Source organism: Pleurodeles waltl, unplaced genomic scaffold, assembly GCF_031143425.1.
Source record: "Pleurodeles waltl isolate 20211129_DDA unplaced genomic scaffold, aPleWal1.hap1.20221129 scaffold_39, whole genome shotgun sequence".
Classification (NCBI taxonomy): Eukaryota; Metazoa; Chordata; class Amphibia; order Caudata; family Salamandridae; genus Pleurodeles; species Pleurodeles waltl.
This window is the reverse complement of record NW_027150097.1, coordinates 6,045,680-6,063,096: the sequence shown is the minus strand read 5'-3', so window position 1 is coordinate 6,063,096 and position 17,417 is coordinate 6,045,680. Positions and strand designations below refer to the sequence as shown.

General features: G+C 45.9%; 2 non-coding genes across 2 annotated transcripts; both read right to left on the bottom strand.

Moving 5' to 3' along the window:
* Window positions 1-15,713: 15,713 nt before the first annotated feature.
* On the bottom strand, window positions 15,714-15,796 carry TRNAR-CCG (transfer RNA arginine (anticodon CCG)). The gene has a single exon. It is a non-coding gene; the product is annotated as a tRNA-Arg (tRNA).
* Window positions 15,797-16,927: 1,131 nt separating this feature from the next.
* TRNAL-CAG (transfer RNA leucine (anticodon CAG)) lies at window positions 16,928-17,010 on the bottom strand. The gene has a single exon. It is a non-coding gene; the product is annotated as a tRNA-Leu (tRNA).
* Window positions 17,011-17,417: the final 407 nt, after the last annotated feature.

The window sequence follows — 17,417 nt, the reverse complement described above, 5'->3', positions numbered from 1 at the left end:
ACTCTTGACACCAGACTGATGGCTCAATTTCCAGCTTATAAACCAAAATGAGTGCCATGTACTGAGTGAATGTTATTTAATGTCCTCTGTATTTTCAATTCCAGACCTTCCTGGTCAGGGAAACAGTGGGATCTGAAGCTGATGAAGGAGAGAGGATGGATCATCCTGACAGTGGACCCTGTGGTGACTGCTACTAATTCTCAATCATCTACTACATGGGGTGTGGACTTGCAGAATTTTGAGCCAGTGCACATGGCCGGTGGTGACTGCTACTAATTCTCAATCATCTACTACAGGGGGTGTGGACATGCAGAATATGGAGCCAGTTCAAGATTCAGATCAGGAGGTGCCTGGCTCCATACCAATCAACTCAGTGCCTCTGAGACAAGGACTTGAACGGTACAGTTTGAGTCCTCGACCGCCATGCTCAACGCGGCTGCAAGGATTCGGGGTGGATTGACTGAATGTGGTATTTATTGTTGTGTACTATTCTTGTATACTGGATTAGTATAGTATCTTTTTTTTGAGCAGCTATGTTTGTTTTGTATTGGTTAAGGAGAAATGTTGTGTTCGTCATGGGCACGCCTATGATGCACACCAAGGGAGGTAGGGAGTGTTAGTCTCCCCGAGTTTTGGAGTTGGATGGTAGGCGCGGTGACGTGGAACCGGAGAGAATAAAAGGTCAGGGAAGGTGTTCCTCGTGGCCAATGACTCTATATTATTCTCTGTGTATTTATTAAAACTTATCTGCGAAACAGGCACCGTGTGTGCACGATGCAACACACCCCTCCCGTGCCCTGAATACAGAAGTTAAAAACCAGCTGTGATTGGGACGCAGGGGACCCTGGTGCCACTGAACCTTCTGCACTGTGAACCTGCTGAACTATTGACAGCTGCGCTCTTGATATGTAAGGTCGAAACCTTTATCTCTGCCCCTCTATCACAATTTGTTGAAGATGCTGTGATTTCCCGCTTTACCGATTTACTGCGATTTAGCCAACTTCAGGAAATTAGTGCAAGCAACGGACAATAGATCTTATCGATAATTTACAGAAACTGTTGACATTGTTTTTGATACGGGTGCTTGGAAAAAAAAAGTCCAAAAATGTATCCACCTCGCAAAAGACAGTTGTCAGAAGTGGGATTCGAACCCACGTCTCCAAAGGAGACTGCGACCTGAACGCAGCACCTTAGACCACTCTGCCATCCTGACACTCTTGACACTGCACTGATGGCTCAATTTCCAGCTTATAAACCAAAATAAGTGCCATGTACTGAGTGAATGTTGTTTAATGTCCTCTGTATTTTCAATTCCAGACCTTCCTGCTCAGGGAAACAGTGGAATCTGAAGCTGATGAAGGAGAGAGGATGGATCATCCTGACAGTGGATCCGGTGGTGACTGCTACTAATTCTCAATCATCTACTACATGGGGTGTGGACATGCTGAATTTTGAGCCAGTGCACATGGCCGGTGGTGACTGCTACTAATTCTCAATCATCTACTACAGGGGGTGTGGACATGCAGAATTTGGAGCCAGTTCAAGATTCAGATCAGGAGGTCCCTGACTCCATACCAATCAACTCAGTGCCTCTGCGACAAGGACTTGAACGGTACAGTTTGAGTCCTCGACCGCCATGCTCAACGCGGCTGCAAGGATTCGGGGTGGATTGACTGAATGTGGCATTTCTTGTTGTGTACTATTCTTGTATACTGGTTTAGTATAGTATCTTTTTTTTGAGCAGCTATGTTTGTTTTGTATTGGTTAAGGAGAAATGTTGTGTTCGTCATGGGCACGCCTATGATGCACACCAAGGGAGGTAGGGAGTGTTAGTCTCCCCCGAGTTTTGGAGTTGGATGGTAGGCGCGGTGACGTGGAACCGGAGAGAATAAAAGGTCAGGGAAGGTGTTCCTCGTGGCCAATGACTCTATATTATTCTCTGTGTATTTATTAAAACTTATCTGTGAAGCAGGCACTGTGTGTGCACGATGCAACACACCCCTCCCATGCCCTGAATACAGAAGTTAAAAACCAGCTGTGATTGGGATGCAGGGGACCCTGGTGCCACTGAACCTTCTGCACTGTGAACCTGCTGAACTATTGACAGCTGTGCTTTTGATATGTAGGGTCGAAACCTTTATCTCGGCCCCTCTATCACGATTTGTTGAAGATGCTGTGATTTCCTGCTTTACCGATTTACTGCGATTTAGCCAACTTCAGGCAATTAGTGCAAGCAACGGACAATAGATCTTATCGATAATTTACAGAAACTGTTGACATTGTTTTTGATAAGGGTGCTTGGAAAAAAAAAAGTCCAAAAATGTATCCACCTCGCAAAAGACACTTGTCAGAAGAGGGGTATGAACCCACGTCTCCAAGGGAGACTGTGACCTGAATGCAGCACCTTAGTCCACCCGGCCATCCTGACACTTTTGACACCAGACTGATAGCTCAATTTCCAGCTTATAAACCAAAATGAGTGCCATGTACTGAGTGAATGTTATTTAATGTCCTCTGTATTTTCAATTCCAGACCTTCCTGCTCAGGGAAACAGTGGGATCTGAAGCTGATGACGGAGAGAGGATGGATCATCCTGACAGTGGACCCTGTGGTGACTGCTACTAATTCTCAATCATCTACTACATGGGGTGTGGACTTGCAGAATTTTGAGCCAGTGCATATGGCCGGTGGTGACTGCTACTAATTCTCAATCATCTCCTACAGGGGGTGTGGACATGCAGAATTTGGAGCCAGTTCAAGATTCAGATCAGGAGGTGCCTGGCTCCATACCAATCAACTCAGTGCCTCTGAGACAAGGACTTGAACGGTACAGTTTGAGTCCTCGACCGCCATGCTCAACGCGGCTGCAAGGATTCGGGGTGGATTGACTGAATGTGGTATTTATTGTTGTGTACTATTCTTGTATACTGGATTAGTATAGTATCTTTTTTTTTAGCAGCTATGTTTGTTTTGTATTGGTTAAGGAGAAATGTTGTGTTCGTCATGGGCACGCCCATGATGCACACCAAGGGAGGTAGGGAGTGTTAGTCTCCCCCGAGTTTTGGAGTTTGATGGTAGGTGCGGTGATGTGGAATCGGAGAGAATAAAAGGTAGGGGAAGGTGTTCCTCGTGGCTAAAGACTCCATATTATTCTTTGTGTATTTATTAAAACTTCTCTGCAAAACTGGCACTGTGTGTGCACGACGCAACACCCCCACCCCTCCCATCCCCTGAATACAGAAGTTAAAAACCAGCTGTGATTAGGACGCAGGGGACCCTGGTGCCACTGAACCTTCTGCACTGTGAACCTGCTGAACTATTGACAGCTGCGCTTTTGATATGTAGGGTCGAAACCTTTATCTCGGCCCCTCTATCACGATTTGTTGAAGATGCTGTGATTTCCTGCTTTACCGATTTACTGCGATTTAGCCAACTTCAGGCAATTAGTGCAAGCAACGGAAAATAGATCTTATCGATAATTTACAGAAACTGTTGACATTGTTTTTGATACGGTGCTTGGGAAAAAAAAGTCCAAAAATGTATCCACCTCGCAAAATACACTTGTCAGAAGTGGGATTTGAACCCACACCTCCAAGAGAGGCTGCAACCTGAACGCAGCGCCTTAGACCACTCGGCCATCCTGACACTCTTCACACCTCTCTCATGGCTCAATTTCGAGCGTATAAACCAAAATGAGTGCCATGTACTGAGTGAATTTTGTTTAATGTCCTCTGTATTTTCAATTCCAGACCTTCCTGCTCAGGGAAACAGTGGGATCTGAAGCTGATGAAGGAGAGAGGATGGATCATCCTGACAGTGAATCCGGTGGTGACTGCTACTAATTCTCAATCATCGACTACATGGGGTGTGGACATGCAGAAGTTTGAGCCAGTGCACATGGCCGGTGGTGACTGCTACTAATTCTCAATCATCTACTACAAGGGGTGTGGACATGCAGAATTTGGAGCCAGTTCAAGATTCAGATCAGGAGGTGCCTGGCTCCATACCAATCAACTCAGTGCCTCTGAGACAAGGACTTGAACAGTACAGTTTGAGTCCTCGACCGCCATGCTCAACGCGGCTGCAAGGATTCGGGGTGGATTGACTGAATGTGGCATTTCTTGTTGTGTACTATTCTTGTATACTGGATTAGTATAGTATCTTTTTTTTGAGCAGCTATGTTTGTTTTGTATTGGTTAAGGAGAAATGTTGTGTTCGTCATGGGCACGCCCATGATGCACACCAAGGGAGGTAGGGAGTGTTAGTCTCCCCCGAGTTTTGGAGTTGGATGGTAGGTGCGGTGATGTGGAATCGGAGAGAATAAAAGGTAGGGGAAGGTGTTCCTCGTGGCTAAAGACTCTATATTATTCTTTGTGTATTTATTAAAACTTCTCTGCAAAACAGGCACTGTGTGTGCACGACGCAACACCCCCACCCCTCCCATCCCCTGAATACAGAAGTTAAAAACCAGCTGTGATTGGGACGCACGGGACCCTGGTGCCACTGAACCTTCTGCACTGTGAACCTGCTGAACTATTGACAGCTGCGCTTTTGATATGTAGGGTCGAAACCTTTATCTCGGCCCCTCTATCACGATTTTTTGAAGATGCTGTGATTTCCTGCTTTACCGATTTACTGCGATTTAGCCAACTTCAGGCAATTAGTGCAAGCAACGGAAAATAGATCTTATCGATAATTTACAGAAACTGTTGACATTGTTTTTGATACGGTGCTTGGGAAAAAAAAGTCCAAAAATGTATCCACCTAGCAAAATACACTTGTCAGAAGTGGGATTTGAACCCACATCTCCAAGGGAGGCTGCGACCTGAACGTAGCGCCTTAGACCACTCGGCCATCCTGACACTCTTCACACCTCCCTCGTGGCTCAATTTCGAGCGTATAAACCAAAATGAGTGCCATGTACTGAGTGAATGTTGTTTAATGTCCTCTGTATTTTCAATTCCAGACCTTCCTGCTCAGGGAAACAGTGGGATCTGAAGCTGATGAAGGAGAGAGGATGGATCATCCTGACAGTGAATCCGGTGGTGACTGCTACTAATTCTCAATCATCGACTACATGGGGTGTGGACATGCTGAATTTTGAGCCAGTGCACATGGCCGGTGGTGACTGCTACTAATTCTCAATCATCTACTACAGGGGGAGTGGACATGCAGAATTTGGAGCCAGTTCAAGATTCAGATCAGGAGGTGCCTGGCTCCATACCAATCAACTCAGTGCCTCTGAGACAAGGACTTGAACGGTACAGTTTGAGTCCTCGACCGCCATGCTCAACACGGCTGCAAGGATTCGGGGTGGATTGACTGAATGTGGCATTTCTTGTTGTGTACTATTCTTGTATACTGGATTAGTATAGTATTTTTTTTTTTTTTTGAGCAGCTATGTTTGTTTTGTATTGGTTAAGGAGAAATGTTGTGTTCGTCATGGGCACGCCTATGAAGCACACCAAGGGAGGTAGGGAGTGTTAGTCTCCCCCGAGTTTTGGAGTTGGATGGTAGGCGCGGTGACGTGGAACCGGAGAGAATAAAAGGTCAGGGAAGGTGTTCCTCGTGGCCAATGACTCTATATTATTCTCTGTGTATTTATTAAAACTTATCTGCGAAACAGGCATCGTGTGTGCACGATGCAACACACCCCTCCCATGCCCTGAATACAGAAGTTAAAAACCAGCTGTGATTGGGACGCAGGGGACCCTGGTGCCACTGAACCTTCTGCACTGTGAACCTGCTGAACTATTGACAGCTGTGCTTTTGATATGTAGGGTCGAAACCTTTATCTCGGCCCCTCTATCACGATTTGTTGAAGATGCTGTGATTTCCCGCTTTACCGATTTACTGCGATTTAGCCAACTTCAGGAAATTAGTGCAAGCAACGGACAATAGATCTTATCGATAATTTACAGAATCTGTTGACATTGTTTTTGATACGGGTGCTTGGAAAAAAAAAGTCAAAAAATGTATCCACCTCGCGAAAGACACTTGTCTGAAGTGGGATTCGAACCCACGCCTCCAAAGGAGACTGCGACCTGAACGCAGCGCCTCAGACCACTCGGCCATCCTGACACTCTTGATACTGCACTGATGGCTCAATTTCCAGCTTATAAACCAAAATGAGTGCCATGTACTGAGTGAATGTTGTTTAATGTCCTCTGTATTTTCAATTCCAGACCTTCCTGCTCAGGGAAACAGTGGGATCTGAAGCTGATGAAGGAGAGAGGATGGATCATCCTGACAGTGGATCCGGTGGTGACTGCTACTAATTCTCAATCATCTACTACATGGGGTGTGGACATGCTGAATTTTGAGCCAGTGCACATGGCCGGTGGTGACTGCTACTAATTCTCAATCATCTACTACAGGGGGTGTGGACATGCAGAATTTGGAGCCAGTTCAAGATTCAGATCAGGAGGTGCCTGGCTCCGTACCAATCAACTCAGTGCCTCTGAGACAAGGACTTGAACGGTACAGTTTGAGTCCTCGACCGCCATGCTCAACGCGGCTGCAAGGATTCGGGGTGGATTGACTGAATGTGGCATTTCTTGTTGTGTACTATTCTTGTATACTGGTTTAGTATAGTATCTTTTTTTTGAGCAGCTATGTTTGTTTTGTATTGGTTAAGGAGAAATGTTGTGTTCGTCATGGGCACGCCTATGATGCACACCAAGGGAGGTAGGGAGTGTTAGTCTCCCCCGAGTTTTGGAGTTGTATGGTAGGCGCGGTGACGTGGAACCGGAGAGAATAAAAGGTCAGGGAAGGTGATCCTCGTGGCCAATGACTCTATATTATTCTCTGTGTATTTATTAAAACTTATCTGCGAAACAGGCACCGTGTGTGCACGATGCAACACACCCCTCCCGTGCCCTGAATACAGAAGTTAAAAACCAGCTGTGATTGGGACGCAGGGGACCCTGGTGCCACTGAACCTTCTGCACTGTGAACCTGCTGAACTATTGACAGCTGCGCTCTTGATATGTAAGGTCGAAACCTTTATCTCTGCCCCTCTATCACAATTTGTTGAAGATGCTGTGATTTCCCGCTTTACCGATTTACTGCGATTTAGCCAACTTCAGGAAATTAGTGCAAGCAACGGACAATAGATCTTATCGATAATTTACAGAAACTGTTGACATTGTTTTTGATACGGGTGCTTGGAAAAAAAAAGTCCAAAAATGTATCCACCTCGCAAAAGACAGTTGTCAGAAGTGGGATTCGAACCCACGTCTCCAAAGGAGACTGCGACCTGAACGCAGCACCTTAGACCACTCTGCCATCCTGACACTCTTGACACTGCACTGATGGCTCAATTTCCAGCTTATAAACCAAAATAAGTGCCATGTACTGAGTGAATGTTGTTTAATGTCCTCTGTATTTTCAATTCCAGACCTTCCTGCTCAGGGAAACAGTGGAATCTGAAGCTGATGAAGGAGAGAGGATGGATCATCCTGACAGTGGATCCGGTGGTGACTGCTACTAATTCTCAATCATCTACTACATGGGGTGTGGACATGCTGAATTTTGAGCCAGTGCACATGGCCGGTGGTGACTGCTACTAATTCTCAATCATCTACTACAGGGGGTGTGGACATGCAGAATTTGGAGCCAGTTCAAGATTCAGATCAGGAGGTCCCTGACTCCATACCAATCAACTCAGTGCCTCTGCGACAAGGACTTGAACGGTACAGTTTGAGTCCTCGACCGCCATGCTCAACGCGGCTGCAAGGATTCGGGGTGGATTGACTGAATGTGGCATTTCTTGTTGTGTACTATTCTTGTATACTGGTTTAGTATAGTATCTTTTTTTTGAGCAGCTATGTTTGTTTTGTATTGGTTAAGGAGAAATGTTGTGTTCGTCATGGGCACGCCTATGATGCACACCAAGGGAGGTAGGGAGTGTTAGTCTCCCCCGAGTTTTGGAGTTGGATGGTAGGCGCGGTGACGTGGAACCGGAGAGAATAAAAGGTCAGGGAAGGTGTTCCTCGTGGCCAATGACTCTATATTATTCTCTGTGTATTTATTAAAACTTATCTGTGAAGCAGGCACTGTGTGTGCACGATGCAACACACCCCTCCCATGCCCTGAATACAGAAGTTAAAAACCAGCTGTGATTGGGATGCAGGGGACCCTGGTGCCACTGAACCTTCTGCACTGTGAACCTGCTGAACTATTGACAGCTGTGCTTTTGATATGTAGGGTCGAAACCTTTATCTCGGCCCCTCTATCACGATTTGTTGAAGATGCTGTGATTTCCTGCTTTACCGATTTACTGCGATTTAGCCAACTTCAGGCAATTAGTGCAAGCAACGGACAATAGATCTTATCGATAATTTACAGAAACTGTTGACATTGTTTTTGATAAGGGTGCTTGGAAAAAAAAAAGTCCAAAAATGTATCCACCTCGCAAAAGACACTTGTCAGAAGAGGGGTATGAACCCACGTCTCCAAGGGAGACTGTGACCTGAATGCAGCACCTTAGTCCACCCGGCCATCCTGACACTTTTGACACCAGACTGATAGCTCAATTTCCAGCTTATAAACCAAAATGAGTGCCATGTACTGAGTGAATGTTATTTAATGTCCTCTGTATTTTCAATTCCAGACCTTCCTGCTCAGGGAAACAGTGGGATCTGAAGCTGATGACGGAGAGAGGATGGATCATCCTGACAGTGGACCCTGTGGTGACTGCTACTAATTCTCAATCATCTACTACATGGGGTGTGGACTTGCAGAATTTTGAGCCAGTGCATATGGCCGGTGGTGACTGCTACTAATTCTCAATCATCTCCTACAGGGGGTGTGGACATGCAGAATTTGGAGCCAGTTCAAGATTCAGATCAGGAGGTGCCTGGCTCCATACCAATCAACTCAGTGCCTCTGAGACAAGGACTTGAACGGTACAGTTTGAGTCCTCGACCGCCATGCTCAACGCGGCTGCAAGGATTCGGGGTGGATTGACTGAATGTGGTATTTATTGTTGTGTACTATTCTTGTATACTGGATTAGTATAGTATCTTTTTTTTTAGCAGCTATGTTTGTTTTGTATTGGTTAAGGAGAAATGTTGTGTTCGTCATGGGCACGCCCATGATGCACACCAAGGGAGGTAGGGAGTGTTAGTCTCCCCCGAGTTTTGGAGTTTGATGGTAGGTGCGGTGATGTGGAATCGGAGAGAATAAAAGGTAGGGGAAGGTGTTCCTCGTGGCTAAAGACTCCATATTATTCTTTGTGTATTTATTAAAACTTCTCTGCAAAACTGGCACTGTGTGTGCACGACGCAACACCCCCACCCCTCCCATCCCCTGAATACAGAAGTTAAAAACCAGCTGTGATTAGGACGCAGGGGACCCTGGTGCCACTGAACCTTCTGCACTGTGAACCTGCTGAACTATTGACAGCTGCGCTTTTGATATGTAGGGTCGAAACCTTTATCTCGGCCCCTCTATCACGATTTGTTGAAGATGCTGTGATTTCCTGCTTTACCGATTTACTGCGATTTAGCCAACTTCAGGCAATTAGTGCAAGCAACGGAAAATAGATCTTATCGATAATTTACAGAAACTGTTGACATTGTTTTTGATACGGTGCTTGGGAAAAAAAAGTCCAAAAATGTATCCACCTCGCAAAATACACTTGTCAGAAGTGGGATTTGAACCCACACCTCCAAGAGAGGCTGCAACCTGAACGCAGCGCCTTAGACCACTCGGCCATCCTGACACTCTTCACACCTCTCTCATGGCTCAATTTCGAGCGTATAAACCAAAATGAGTGCCATGTACTGAGTGAATTTTGTTTAATGTCCTCTGTATTTTCAATTCCAGACCTTCCTGCTCAGGGAAACAGTGGGATCTGAAGCTGATGAAGGAGAGAGGATGGATCATCCTGACAGTGAATCCGGTGGTGACTGCTACTAATTCTCAATCATCGACTACATGGGGTGTGGACATGCAGAAGTTTGAGCCAGTGCACATGGCCGGTGGTGACTGCTACTAATTCTCAATCATCTACTACAAGGGGTGTGGACATGCAGAATTTGGAGCCAGTTCAAGATTCAGATCAGGAGGTGCCTGGCTCCATACCAATCAACTCAGTGCCTCTGAGACAAGGACTTGAACAGTACAGTTTGAGTCCTCGACCGCCATGCTCAACGCGGCTGCAAGGATTCGGGGTGGATTGACTGAATGTGGCATTTCTTGTTGTGTACTATTCTTGTATACTGGATTAGTATAGTATCTTTTTTTTGAGCAGCTATGTTTGTTTTGTATTGGTTAAGGAGAAATGTTGTGTTCGTCATGGGCACGCCCATGATGCACACCAAGGGAGGTAGGGAGTGTTAGTCTCCCCCGAGTTTTGGAGTTGGATGGTAGGTGCGGTGATGTGGAATCGGAGAGAATAAAAGGTAGGGGAAGGTGTTCCTCGTGGCTAAAGACTCTATATTATTCTTTGTGTATTTATTAAAACTTCTCTGCAAAACAGGCACTGTGTGTGCACGACGCAACACCCCCACCCCTCCCATCCCCTGAATACAGAAGTTAAAAACCAGCTGTGATTGGGACGCACGGGACCCTGGTGCCACTGAACCTTCTGCACTGTGAACCTGCTGAACTATTGACAGCTGCGCTTTTGATATGTAGGGTCGAAACCTTTATCTCGGCCCCTCTATCACGATTTTTTGAAGATGCTGTGATTTCCTGCTTTACCGATTTACTGCGATTTAGCCAACTTCAGGCAATTAGTGCAAGCAACGGAAAATAGATCTTATCGATAATTTACAGAAACTGTTGACATTGTTTTTGATACGGTGCTTGGGAAAAAAAAGTCCAAAAATGTATCCACCTAGCAAAATACACTTGTCAGAAGTGGGATTTGAACCCACATCTCCAAGGGAGGCTGCGACCTGAACGTAGCGCCTTAGACCACTCGGCCATCCTGACACTCTTCACACCTCCCTCGTGGCTCAATTTCGAGCGTATAAACCAAAATGAGTGCCATGTACTGAGTGAATGTTGTTTAATGTCCTCTGTATTTTCAATTCCAGACCTTCCTGCTCAGGGAAACAGTGGGATCTGAAGCTGATGAAGGAGAGAGGATGGATCATCCTGACAGTGAATCCGGTGGTGACTGCTACTAATTCTCAATCATCGACTACATGGGGTGTGGACATGCTGAATTTTGAGCCAGTGCACATGGCCGGTGGTGACTGCTACTAATTCTCAATCATCTACTACAGGGGGAGTGGACATGCAGAATTTGGAGCCAGTTCAAGATTCAGATCAGGAGGTGCCTGGCTCCATACCAATCAACTCAGTGCCTCTGAGACAAGGACTTGAACGGTACAGTTTGAGTCCTCGACCGCCATGCTCAACACGGCTGCAAGGATTCGGGGTGGATTGACTGAATGTGGCATTTCTTGTTGTGTACTATTCTTGTATACTGGATTAGTATAGTATTTTTTTTTTTTTTTGAGCAGCTATGTTTGTTTTGTATTGGTTAAGGAGAAATGTTGTGTTCGTCATGGGCACGCCTATGAAGCACACCAAGGGAGGTAGGGAGTGTTAGTCTCCCCCGAGTTTTGGAGTTGGATGGTAGGCGCGGTGACGTGGAACCGGAGAGAATAAAAGGTCAGGGAAGGTGTTCCTCGTGGCCAATGACTCTATATTATTCTCTGTGTATTTATTAAAACTTATCTGCGAAACAGGCATCGTGTGTGCACGATGCAACACACCCCTCCCATGCCCTGAATACAGAAGTTAAAAACCAGCTGTGATTGGGACGCAGGGGACCCTGGTGCCACTGAACCTTCTGCACTGTGAACCTGCTGAACTATTGACAGCTGTGCTTTTGATATGTAGGGTCGAAACCTTTATCTCGGCCCCTCTATCACGATTTGTTGAAGATGCTGTGATTTCCCGCTTTACCGATTTACTGCGATTTAGCCAACTTCAGGAAATTAGTGCAAGCAACGGACAATAGATCTTATCGATAATTTACAGAATCTGTTGACATTGTTTTTGATACGGGTGCTTGGAAAAAAAAAGTCAAAAAATGTATCCACCTCGCGAAAGACACTTGTCTGAAGTGGGATTCGAACCCACGCCTCCAAAGGAGACTGCGACCTGAACGCAGCGCCTCAGACCACTCGGCCATCCTGACACTCTTGATACTGCACTGATGGCTCAATTTCCAGCTTATAAACCAAAATGAGTGCCATGTACTGAGTGAATGTTGTTTAATGTCCTCTGTATTTTCAATTCCAGACCTTCCTGCTCAGGGAAACAGTGGGATCTGAAGCTGATGAAGGAGAGAGGATGGATCATCCTGACAGTGGATCCGGTGGTGACTGCTACTAATTCTCAATCATCTACTACATGGGGTGTGGACATGCTGAATTTTGAGCCAGTGCACATGGCCGGTGGTGACTGCTACTAATTCTCAATCATCTACTACAGGGGGTGTGGACATGCAGAATTTGGAGCCAGTTCAAGATTCAGATCAGGAGGTGCCTGGCTCCGTACCAATCAACTCAGTGCCTCTGAGACAAGGACTTGAACGGTACAGTTTGAGTCCTCGACCGCCATGCTCAACGCGGCTGCAAGGATTCGGGGTGGATTGACTGAATGTGGCATTTCTTGTTGTGTACTATTCTTGTATACTGGTTTAGTATAGTATCTTTTTTTTGAGCAGCTATGTTTGTTTTGTATTGGTTAAGGAGAAATGTTGTGTTCGTCATGGGCACGCCTATGATGCACACCAAGGGAGGTAGGGAGTGTTAGTCTCCCCCGAGTTTTGGAGTTGTATGGTAGGCGCGGTGACGTGGAACCGGAGAGAATAAAAGGTCAGGGAAGGTGATCCTCGTGGCCAATGACTCTATATTATTCTCTGTGTATTTATTAAAACTTATTTGCGAAACAGGCACTGTGTGTGCACAATGCAACACACCCTTCCCATGCCCTGAATACAGAAGTTAAAAACCAGCTGTGATTGGGACGCAGGGGACCCTGGTGCCACTGAACCTTCTGCACTGTGAACCTGCTGAACTATTGAAAGCTGTGCTTTTGATATGTAGGGTCGAAACCTTTATCTCGGCCCCTCTATCACGATTTGTTGAAGATGCTGTGATTTCCTGCTTTACCGATTTACTGCGATTTAGCCAACTTCAGGCAATTAGTGCAAGCAACGGACAATAGATCTTATCGATAATTTACAGAAACTGTTGACATTGTTTTTGATAAGGGTGCTAGGAAAAAAAAAGTCAAAAAATGTAACCACCTCGCAAAAGACACTTGTCAGAAGAGGGGTTTGAACCCACGTCTCCAAGGGAGACTGTGACCTGAATGCAGCACCTTAGACCACCCGGCCATCCTGACACTCTTGACACCAGACTGATGGCTCAATTTTCAGCTTATAAACCAAAATGAGTGCCATGTACTGAGTGAATGTTATTTAATGTCCTCTGTATTTTCAATTCCAGACCTTCCTGCTCAGGGAAACAGTGGGATCTGAAGCTGATGAAGGAGAGAGGATGGATCATCCTGACAGTGGACCCTGTGGTGACTGCTACTAATTCTCAATCATCTACTACATGGGGTGTGGACTTGCAGAATTTTGAGCCAGTGCATATGGCCGGTGGTGACTGCTACTAATTCTCAATCATCTACTACATGCAGACATGCAGAATTTGGAGCCAGTTCAAGATTCAGATCAGGAGGTGCCTGGCTCCATACCAATCAACTCAGTGCCTCTGAGACAAGGACTTGAACGGTACAGTTTGAGTCCTCGACCGCCATGCTCAACGCGGCTGCAAGGATTCGGGGTGGATTGACTGAATGTGGCATTTCTTGTTGTGTACTATTCTTGTATACTGGTTTAGTATAGTATCTTTTTTTTGAGCAGCTATGTTTGTTTTGTATTGGTTAAGGAGAAATGTTGTGTGGTCGTCATGGGCACGCCTATGATGCACACCAAGGGAGGTAGGGAGTGTTAGTCTCCCCCGAGTTTTGGAGTTGTATGGTAGGCGCGGTGACGTGGAACCGGAGAGAATAAAAGGTCAGGGAAGGTGATCCTCGTGGCCAATGACTCTATATTATTCTCTGTGTATTTATTAAAACTTATTTGCGAAACAGGCACTGTGTGTGCACAATGCAACACACCCTTCCCATGCCCTGAATACAGAAGTTAAAAACCAGCTGTGATTGGGACGCAGGGGACCCTGGTGCCACTGAACCTTCTGCACTGTGAACCTGCTGAACTATTGAAAGCTGTGCTTTTGATATGTAGGGTCGAAACCTTTATCTCGGCCCCTCTATCACGATTTGTTGAAGATGCTGTGATTTCCTGCTTTACCGATTTACTGCGATTTAGCCAACTTCAGGCAATTAGTGCAAGCAACGGACAATAGATCTTATCGATAATTTACAGAAACTGTTGACATTGTTTTTGATAAGGGTGCTAGGAAAAAAAAAGTCAAAAAATGTAACCACCTCGCAAAAGACACTTGTCAGAAGATGGGTTTGAACCCACGTCTCCAAGGGAGACTGTGACCTGAATGCAGCACCTTAGACCACCCGGCCATCCTGACACTCTTGACACCAGACTGATGGCTCAATTTTCAGCTTATAAACCAAAATGAGTGCCATGTACAGAGTGAATGTTATTTAATGTCCTCTGTATTTTCAATTCCAGACCTTCCTGCTCAGGGAAACAGTGGGATCTGAAGCTGATGAAGGAGAGAGGATGGATCATCCTGACAGTGGACCCTGTGGTGACTGCTACTAATTCTCAATCATCTACTACATGGGGTGTGGACTTGCAGAATTTTGAGCCAGTGCATATGGCCGGTGGTGACTGCTACTAATTCTCAATCATCTACTACATACAGACATGCAGAATTTGGAGCCAGTTCAAGATTCAGATCAGGAGGTGCCTGGCTCCATACCAATCAACTCAGTGCCTCTGAGACAAGGACTTGAACGGTACAGTTTGAGTCCTCGACCGCCATGCTCAACGCGGCTGCAAGGATTCGGGGTGGATTGACTGAATGTGGCATTTCTTGTTGTGTACTATTCTTGTATACTGGTTTAGTATAGTATCTTTTTTTTGAGCAGCTATGTTTGTTTTGTATTGGTTAAGGAGAAATGTTGTGTTCGTCATGGGCACGCCTATGATGCACACCAAGGGAGGTAGGGAGTGTTAGTCTCCCCCGAGTTTTGGAGTTGGATGGTAGGCGCGGTGACGTGGAACCGGAGAGAATAAAAGGTCAGGGAAGGTGTTCCTCGTGGCCAATGACTCTATATTATTCTCTGTGTATTTATTAAAACTTATTTGCGAAACAGGCACTGTGTGTGCACGATGCAACACACCCCTCCCATGCCCTGAATACAGAAGTTAAAAACCAGCTGTGATTGGGACGCAGGGGACCCTGGTGCCACTGAACCTTCTGCACTGTGAACCTGCTGAACTATTGACAGCTGCGCTTTTGATATGTAGGGTCGAAACCTTTATCTCGGTCCCTCTATCACGATTTGTTGAAGATGCTGTGATTTCCTGCTTTACCGATTTACTGCGATTTAGCCAACTTCAGGCAATTAGTGCAAGCAACGGAAAATAGATCTTATCGATAATTTACAGAAACTGTTGACATTGTTTTTGATACGGTGCTTGGGAAAAAAAAGTCCAAAAATGTATCCACCTCGCAAAATACACTTGTCAGAAGTGGGATTGGAACCCACACCTCCAAGGGAGGCTGCGACCGGAACACAGCGCCTTAGACCACTCAGCCATCCTGACACTCTTCACACTTGCCTCATGGCTCAATTTCGAGCGTATAAACCAAAATGAGTGCCATGTACTGAGTGAATGTTGTTTAATGTCCTCTGTATTTTCAATTCCAGACCTTCCTGCTCAGGGAAACAGTGGGATCTGAAGCTGATGAAGGAGAGAGGATGGATCATCCTGACAGTGAATCCGGTGGTGACTGCTGCTAATTCTCAATCATCGACTACATGGGGTGTGGACATGCAGAAGTTTGAGCCAGTGCACATGGCCGGTGGTGACTGCTACTAATTCTCAATCATCTACTACAAGGGGTGTGGACATGCAGAATTTAGAGCCAGTTCAAGATTCAGATCAGGAGGTGCCTGGCTCCACACCAATCAACTCAGTGCCTCTGAGACAAGGACTTGAACGGTACAGTTTGAGTCCTCGACCGCCATGCTCAACGTGGCTGCAAGGATTCGGGGTGGATTGACTGAATGTGGCATTTCTTGTTGTGTACTATTCTTGTATACTGGATTAGTATAGTATCTTTTTTTTGAGCAGCTATGTTTGTTTTGTATTGATTAAGGAGAAATGTTGTGTTCGTCATGGGCACGCCTATGATGCACACCAAGGGAGGTAGGGAGTGTTAGTCTCCCCCGAGTTTTGGAGTTGGATGGTAGGCGCGGTGATGTGGAACCGGAGAGAATAAAAGGTCAGGGAAGGTGTTCCTCGTGGCCAATGACTCTATATTATTCTCTGTGTATTTATTAAAACTTATCTGCGAAACAGGCACAGTGTGTGCACGATGCAACACACCCCTCCTTTGCCCTGAATACAGAAGTTAAAAACCAGCTGTGATTGGGACGCAGGGGACCCTGGTGCCACTGAACCTTCTGCACTGTGAACCTGCTGAACTATTGACAGCTGCGCTCTTGATATGTAGGGTCGAAACCTTTATCTCTGCCCCTCTATCACGATTTGTTGAAGATGCTGTGATTTCCCGCTTTACCGATTTACTGCGTTTTAGCCAACTTCAGGAAATTAGTGCAAGCAACGGACAATAGATCTTATCGATAATTTACAGAAACTGTTGACATTGTTTTTGATACGGGTGCTTGGAAAAAAAAAGTCCAAAAATGTATCCACTTCGCAAAAGACACTTGTCAGAAGTGGGATTCGAACCCACGCCTCCAAAGGAGACTGCGACCTGAACGCAGCGCCTTAGACCACTCGGCCATCCTGACACTCTTGACACTGCACTGATGGCTCAATTTCCAGCTTATAAACCAAAATGAGTGCCATGTACTGAGTGAATGTTGTTTAATGTCCTCTGTATTTTCAATTCCAGACCTTCCTGCTCAGGGAAACAGTGGGATCTGAAGCTGATGAAGGAGAGAGGATGGATCATCCTGACAGTGGATCCGGTGGTGACTGCTACTAATTCTCAATTATCTACTACATGGGGTGTGGACATGCTGAATTTTGAGCCAGTGCACATGGCTGGTGGTGACTGCTACTAATTCTCAATCATCTACTACAGGGGGTGTGGACATGCAGAATTTGGAGCCAGTTCAAGATTCAGATCAGGAGGTGCCTGGCTCCATACCAATCAACTCAGTGCCTCTGAGACAAGGACTTGAACGGTACAGTT